Below are 8,133 nucleotides of genomic sequence, written 5' to 3' on the forward strand. Positions count from 1 at the left end.
GAATCCTTTGCCAGGCTGGAAGGAATGTGGAAATCATTCAGGATTAAAATTCCTCTGGCCCATTCAGTTGCCCCTGTGCAAGCACAGCAGGACCGAAGCCCCAGGGTGATGGCAGGGACAAAAGCTTCCTTGATCTGCCCTCATGGCACATCCCCTCCTCGCTGCTGGACTCTTGAGGACATGCTCAGAGAGTCAAGAGGGAGAGAACAAATAAAAATGGCAAGTGCTTCCCCGTGGGGTGGGAATTGATTGCCGAGTTTACACTCCCAGGGCTGTTCACTGCTCCCTCCCTCCTGAAACACAGGCCATGGATGGCCCCCGTTTATACCTGCAAACAACCCAGGGGTGCTCGGGCAGAGCTTCCCTCTCTTCCTGACCCAGCTCCTCCCACTCCTGACTGAAATAAGGAGATAAATCCTGTTACCCCCACACTCAGCTCAGTCGGGGCTGTGTAACCTGCCCAGTCCCTGCCTGGTGCCAGGGACTGCCTCTCTCTTCACTCCTTCATCCCCTCTGAGCTCTTCGTGCCTTTGTGCCTTTCACAATGTTGGCCTCCTCTCGGCAAGGATTTGGGTTTACAAGCTGCTCACACCTCACCAGGTCCCGTCTGCGTGTGCAGGAATGTTCAACAAAACGAGCTGGGAGCTTTAGTTTGGCTGCAGCACTGCAGGAGACACCACTCAACCCCTTTCACTTGAGGGCTTCTTCTGTACTTGAGGGTTTCTTCTGTAATGACTCACTTTGTGCAAGGAAATGTTATACACTGAGGCAGGAATTTGTAGCACAAGTGTGTGAGTATTTCTTTATTGTCAGTTAAGCAAAAACAATATAAAAATTAGCTGTGAAGTGGCCCCTAAGTGAAAAACTCATCACATCTCCATCAGCCCAAGCAGAAGTAGAGTGCAAATGGGTTTGTGTCAGGAATACAAATGGTTTTATCTCAGGAGTTTTGATTGAATTAAATAGAAGTTCAAATTATCCTGCAATTGAATTAACTGAATGTCACTGTATTTCTCACACATTTAATAAAGATTTTAAAGGGCACTTACAGCAGGGTTTGGTGTCCTTAGGGCTGCATGAACAATGAGTGATTTGTCCTTTTCCATGAAGTGCCTTTTGAGACATCTCACACCGCTTGTGTGACACTCTCGCCACCCACCAACAAAGCGTGTGCGCACTCAGAAAAGGATTGAAATCCCTCGAGTTTTTGCCCCTTCAAAACTAGAAACTAAATGACACAGCAGGAGGGAGAAGCCACCCGCAGAATCGGGTTCAAAGTGTAGAGTCCAAGAAAATCAGCACGAGGGAGCAGAAGACCTTTTGGACTGTTGTGAATCCCAGCGCACAGCCCTGCGCTGTGGAGCTGTTGTGTCCCTTCGGGGTGGACGCAGGGATGTCACTGGTGGAGACAGGATCTTCTCAGGGGCTGTGCTGCTCACTCATACCACGCGTTGTACTGCACCTGCAGTGCACACCCCCAAATGTTTGATGTGTTTGATCTGGTGCCTCGAAGCCCATCCAGCTCCTGAAACCACCACCCCAGTTCTGCTGATACCCTGTTCCTGTTTCCTGCTGCAGCCAGAGGCTGGTTGTTAGAGGCCAAGCTTTTTGTTGGGTTTCTTTGACTGTGGACACTGCCAAAAACACCGCACTGGGTGCTGGCCCCATGGTACTGCCGTCTGTCCCGTGGCACAGCAGGCTGCACATGGCTGGGGCAGAGCACGAGCTCAGCTGCGCTATGAGGTTTCCTTGCCAGCTTAGCTTCACCTCTGCAGGAGTCCATCCAGGAACCCCCCAGGGCATTCCTCCTCTCTCAGGGCTTTGTGTCAACCCGAATTTCCTTCATCCTCTCTCTGGAGCCTTTGTGTCTTTCCTCCTCTCACCCAGCTTGCCAGGAAGAGACTCCCAGGAGTGACACTGTGGGACCTCTCCTTTCTCAGCCAGCAATGTTGGCCTGGAAACTCTTCTGCCTGCAGATTTTCTCCATACTCCTCCAAGCCTCTGCTCATGCTGCTTTCCTCACACCAGTTCCTCTGTTTGCTTAGCACTTTGTCAGTGGAGCTCCTTCTGCCTGTGCTGAGCTGTGCTTTGCTGCTCACAGGCCAAGGCCAAGGTCCCACGGCTCCCACACATCGCTGTGCTGGTGGCACACTCTCTCCTGCTGGTGATCACATATGCTCTGCTCCTAAAATGGAAGGATCTCACCTTTTTTACAGCTAAAAATAAACCTGAGGGAAAGGAACCCTTGGGCGAGAGGCTGTGTCAGCTGTTCTGTGCATGAGAGCGATCTTGTCAGATTTGTGTTGTGGAGCAAAACATGGGGATCCGTTCTCTTAACTCTGCCAGAAATCCTTTGGGACCTCCAGCAAAACACTGAGTGCCTTCATCCCATGACCATTGAATTACAGAACCATGGAATAGTTTGGATAGAAAGGGACCTTAAAGCTCATCCTGCTCCACCCTCTGCCAAGGGCAGGGACACTTTCCACTGTCCCAGGTTGCTCCAAGCCCCGTCCAGTCTGGCCTTGGACACTTCCAGAGATGAGGCAGCCACAACTTCTTTGGGCAGCCTCTGCCAGGGCCTCTCCACTCTCACAAGAAAGAATTTATTCCTGATATCTCTCATCTAACCCTTCCTTCTGTCAATTTAAAACCATTTCCTTTTTCCTGTCACTACCTCACTGTATAAAAAGTCCTCCTCCCTCTTTTCTCAAAGAGGCATCTGCAAACTTATGGGAGAACCTAACATTTTCCCAGAGTTTCCTGGCTGATCCTAGCCCCTAAAAAGTACTTCTTGCACCCTGGTACCTTGTTTGCAGCTCCAAACCTTCCTGTGTACTCTTGGGAAAAAGCAGATCCCTTATGCCTTGAATAGAGCTGAGTCCCACACTGAGGTGAGACTATTCCCAGAGGAATGGAAGACTCAGATGTTCTCTGGAAATCAGAGAACATATTACACACACAAATCACCTTTGCTACCAGGCAAATGTTGAGGTGAAAGCAGAGTTCAATCACTAAATGCAAATATTGTCAGGACAGGTTAAGGACAGAAAAATGAAGCATTTGAGCAGAGCTTTAAATGAACTCCAGGCTGGGCTGTTTTGTGTGGTCAGTGAGCTGATGGCACACTCATAGTTGTGGCAGAGAAACAGTATTTTTAAAAACTTCCAGTCTTTGACACGTCCACAAAATCATCCTGGATTAGGGACAGGTATAATTTCACATCCCCAAAGCTCCTCTGGGATTCTGGTGCTCCCTCATAGTGGTTTGCTGTGACACATAGCATGGTCCCACCTGATTTTCTAGCTGTGGTGGCCTCTGTGTGTGATAACCTGGACTTGACCAGATGGTTCACAGCCCCTGTGTGGGGAGAGGGCTCAGCTCTGTCCTGGACTTTGTCATACGGTACCTGAAAATATCTCTCTTGGATCAAGGCTGAGTTGTGCTGAGAGTCAAAAAGGTGCTGGGGGAGCAGTGACCCTGGTGTGTATTTTAATTCAAGGAAAAATGTTACAGAGAGTCACATTTATTCTTTTCCCTGACTTTTCTGTTGAGGAAATGAACAGTCTGGGGGAACTGTGACCCCTTCCTGTGTGTCTGTGCAGTGCCTCACCTCCTGCCCTGGGCCTGGCACACCTGGCTGCTGTTAAAGCAAACCTTGGCCACATTCTGGTATTTATTGTACGTGGTATATAGTGAGGCCAAAACCTGTTTTACCTCTTGGCACCTCAGTGCTTTGCTGAGTGCTCCTGCCCTGCAGAGCTCTTCAGGTTTGCTGAACCCGACTCTCCCTGGGTGACTGCACTATTTAAGCACTGAGACCCCGTTCTGTGCCTGGCAGTGACATTCTTGTCCCCATGCAGGTCCCACCACAGCAATTCTGCCCATTTACCTAATGCCCAAACAAGCAACCTGTCCTGCACTTGATCACAACAGCAAAACACTTATGACCGACAAGGTCACAAGCAGCAAGGATGGTTTGGGTTTGTGGAACCTACAGGCACACCCTGACATCCCAGGGCGAAGTCATCTCAACAAATGTTCCTGCAGATGTCCCACCTTGTCCTTTCAGCTCTCTGGACCAAGCCTTTTCTTGAACACTTGGTTCACTACCAAAGCCATGACTGAAGAGCAGCTCTGTGAGATAAATTTTATGATGGCTCCTTGTTGCCACTAGAAAGAAAGGGAAAAATTAGTCTCCTTGGCCAATAAGAACAGAAGGTGTTACTTGACAGCAGATAAAATTTAAGACTTGAAAATACAAACACAACAGTCAGTGAATGAAGATTTGGGCACCAGAGAAATCCTGCAGACGGTAAAGCTCACAGCATCAAAGAGGCAGGTGAAAACGGACCTATGGAAATATGACAGGATAAAAACATTAAAGGCAGATGACTGAATGGAAACCAGCATGCTTCCTGTGGGTAGCAGGTCTCTTTTCCCTACACCATCCTTTTTCTTGGATGACTCTCTATAAAGTCCTTGTCCCAGTTTTCCCTGGTCTCTATTAGAGACACCTTACAGGCTCACAGACCTGTCGCAGCACTGCAAATTGTTAGAAACCTAAATCTCGTGGTTCATGTACAAGGGCCAGGCAGCTCTCCTGGGAGCAGAGGTAATTAAATTTTGCTCAGCCATGCAGGTAGAGAAGCAGCTCTTGAAAATCCTGCCTCTTGTCCTTGCATGTCTTCATAACACACTGCGTGGCAGCTGGCTTGGCCTCTCCAGGATGCACAAGCTGGAAACGCACTCCTGCAGAGTGCTGGAGGAGCTGAGGACACTCCTTAGGCTTCACATGGCCTGTGTGGTTTCTCTCCTCAGAAAAAAGGTGTCACAGAATCACAGGATGGTTTGGGTTGGAAGGAACTTTAAAGGTCATCTTGTTCCAACCCTTCTGGGCAGGGACACTTCCCCCTAGACCAGGTTATTTCCTGGCAAAACCACCACCAGCGCAGTGCCCTCAGAGAGGGAAACTTCATTTGTTAAAGGAAAACATCTCATTCTGTTTCTACAGCTTCTCCACTCATCAAATCTGCATGAAGGCCTGCAGCCCACACCCTCACCAGGCTGGCCAAAGAGTGACAGCAGCACAAGCAGCACCCGTCACCCGTTCAGCAGCAGCTGGCTGTGGCAGTGTGTGCAGGACATGCAGCTCTAACTGAAATGAGGGAACCAGGACAGAGCAAGCTCAGCCCCCCACCTTGGACAGTGTCATGAGTGGAGATAAAGCCTCACCTCCCTGTGCCTCCAGGTACAGAGGACACAGTCCCACAAGTCACCAGCAGAATCAGTAATGGAAACAGAGAGCTCTGACACCCAGTTCATTGCAGATAGAAAAGACTGTCCCTAAAAGGTCGGACTCCTTGACTCCATCTTACACAGGAGAAACTGAGGCACAGAACTGTGGCATGACCTCTCAGGGCTGAGGACTGAGAGCTGGTCTCAGTTCAGCACTCTGTCCAGGGCCAGCACTGGCTCCATCACACAGACCTGAGAGCTTCAATCCCCATCACACACATCTCCTGCACCTGCAGAACTTTTTCTCCCCACTCCCGCCCCATTTGGTGACATGCTGTCCCTTTCTCATTCACAGTCCTCCAGCCAAAACATTCCCTTGCCAGCATGGATGAGCTCTGCAGCACTCCAGTGGGTTCACTCCTCTCCTCCTAGGAAAAAGGCAGCTCCTCTCCATGGAGAAAAAGAAGCAGAGAGGAAGAGGCCTGAAGGTGAAACCCCCTTGCCTGAAAGAATCGAGACCTGTGGAAGGATCACAGTTCTCCAGTGCAGTGGGTTTGGGATGGCACCGCAGAGACTGATGCGGAGGGGTGCTGCCAAATGCCCCCTAACATGAGCACGAGTGGTGCTCCAGGATCTGGTCCTGAGAGCAGCTCTGAGGTCCCCACGGGTGTCAGTCACCACAGCCTGCTCGCTTCCCTTTGTTACTGCACAAACTCTTTTACTGGTCCATTCCACCATCTAGTGGAGATCTCTGAGAGGACAGAGTGCCGAGAGGCGAGAAGGCAAGAGCTGCCACAGGACAGGAAACCATAGGACAACTGAAAATGGAAATGACCTCCAAGATCATCAAGTGCAACCTCTGCCGGAATCCCACCATGTTCACAAACCATACCATGGCACGGTTACTCATTGTTTTGCACTTCCAGGGACAGTGTCTCCACGACAGCCCTGGGCACCCTGCACCAATGCCTGACCATTCTTCCAGTGAAGAAATTCTCCCTAATATCCAACCTGAACCTCCTCTGGCACAACTTGAGGCCATTTCCCCTTGTTCTGTCACTCATCCCCTCAGCTGCTCCTCATCAGATTTGTGCTCTGGAGCAGGGTACATGTAGTAACAGCTCTCCTTCCCACATTATTTTGTATCTTATTCAAGATCTGCCCAGATCCTTTGGTTGCCCAGGGTAACAGATGTGTTTACTTTGCACTTAGACGAAAACTTGATCAAGTTCAAAGCACAAGCGTAGACTTGTAAAAGGGTTTGAACATTTTACACAAACCCTGATTAATCCTGCAAATGGAGACCTCAGGGAGCCATACAGAAGGCTCCCAGGGAGCATCCTGCTGTGTGGAAGTGCGACTTGGACAGTGCTTGACACTTGCCAGTGACTCCACAACACCCCTGGGAAGTTTATATTAATCCCAGGGTGAAACCCAGTGATCAGCACACAGTGGAAACCAAACGTAGAGCAGTTTCCCCTGTGTGTTCCAAGGCCTGGCCGGCACTGCGTCCTGGCTTTGATCCACATGCTGATGGGAGTTGGTTAGGAAAACCTAAAAATGGGGATTTTTACAGTCACCTCTATAAAAGGAAGTCCAGCATCCTACATCAGATAATACATATCTGCATTACTAGAAAGAATTTCCACCCCAAACCACTGAAGAAGCCTTTCAGATGACACTTGGATCACAGCAGGAACTATTTCATCACTACTTCAGCAGTCACAGAGTAAGAACTGAGGGTGAATCTGGAGTAGGGCAGATGGCAATCACCCTCGTGCCTTGATTTTCGGCTGTCTGCAATATTCTGTATTTAAAAATCAGCCAAGATGCTTTTGCACTGCAAGTATACATCATAAATGTTATATAATTTATTTTTATCACTGTCATTAATATTATACCCATGTAGCATCACAATGAGCCTTTTCCTGTACAAATAGTTCCCCTAAACTACAAGGAAGTTCAAGTGAGTGTCTGAGGATTCCAGTCTATTCATTCCTTGCATAATCCCAGTAACACATTAACATTCCCCAGAGATATGCCAGTCCTCCCAGCAATGTTTTCCAGTTAATTTGTTTTGTTGTGAATCAAATCCTGTTAAATAAACAGAGCTGATCCATTTCATCGCATTTCACATTTCTGAAAGGAAAATATTCAGTCTGTATTTTTCTGAGAGCTGAGAACAAGGCACTGCGAGGGCAAAACTTACCGGGGGCAAAATTAAGGGTGAAACACATGAACCCACACACACCTTCACCCACTTGTGCAAAAAAAGCTGATGTAATTCTGCATAACTTGAGATATTTGTGATCTGACTTTTCTGGGTCACTGTTATTCCACACCATTTAATGCTCACAATAGCTCCCACTGAGCGCCGCTCTCTCCTGAGCACCACGGGATGTCCAACCCCCGAGGCCTTTAATGAGGCACTGAGAAAAGGATTTGTGTGTCCCGAAGTTAATGCTCACATCGTGGTTACACACATCTCCACAAGAACGGACTTCCCATCAGCTACAAGACACGTGTTTTGCGGCCCCACTCATGAAATGGGAAAAGCCGGGATGTCTAAACGCAGTCCTGGGAGAGCTCATTTTCCCTGTGCCTTATGAGGACGTGCCACCAGGCAGCGACAGCAACAGGCTGAGCTCACACAGCCCTTGCGTGCTGTCACCCATCTCACTGCCACCAGACCCGTCACCACCATCCTGCAGAAAAGGTGCGGTAAATGAGGTTTTTTTTTCCCTGCTTAGGAGCTACTCGTAGGACAGCAGAGAACAAGAAGAGTCTTTCGTGGAGGAACAAATCAGCACGGCCAGGTAATTCTGAAAGCAGATGCTTCCTGCGAGAGGGCAGCAGGCACCGCACTCCTGTGCGCTCCTGTGCAGGGTCACCGTG

This window comes from Hirundo rustica, chromosome 25 (assembly GCF_015227805.2).
Source record: "Hirundo rustica isolate bHirRus1 chromosome 25, bHirRus1.pri.v3, whole genome shotgun sequence".
Classification (NCBI taxonomy): domain Eukaryota; kingdom Metazoa; phylum Chordata; class Aves; order Passeriformes; family Hirundinidae; genus Hirundo; species Hirundo rustica.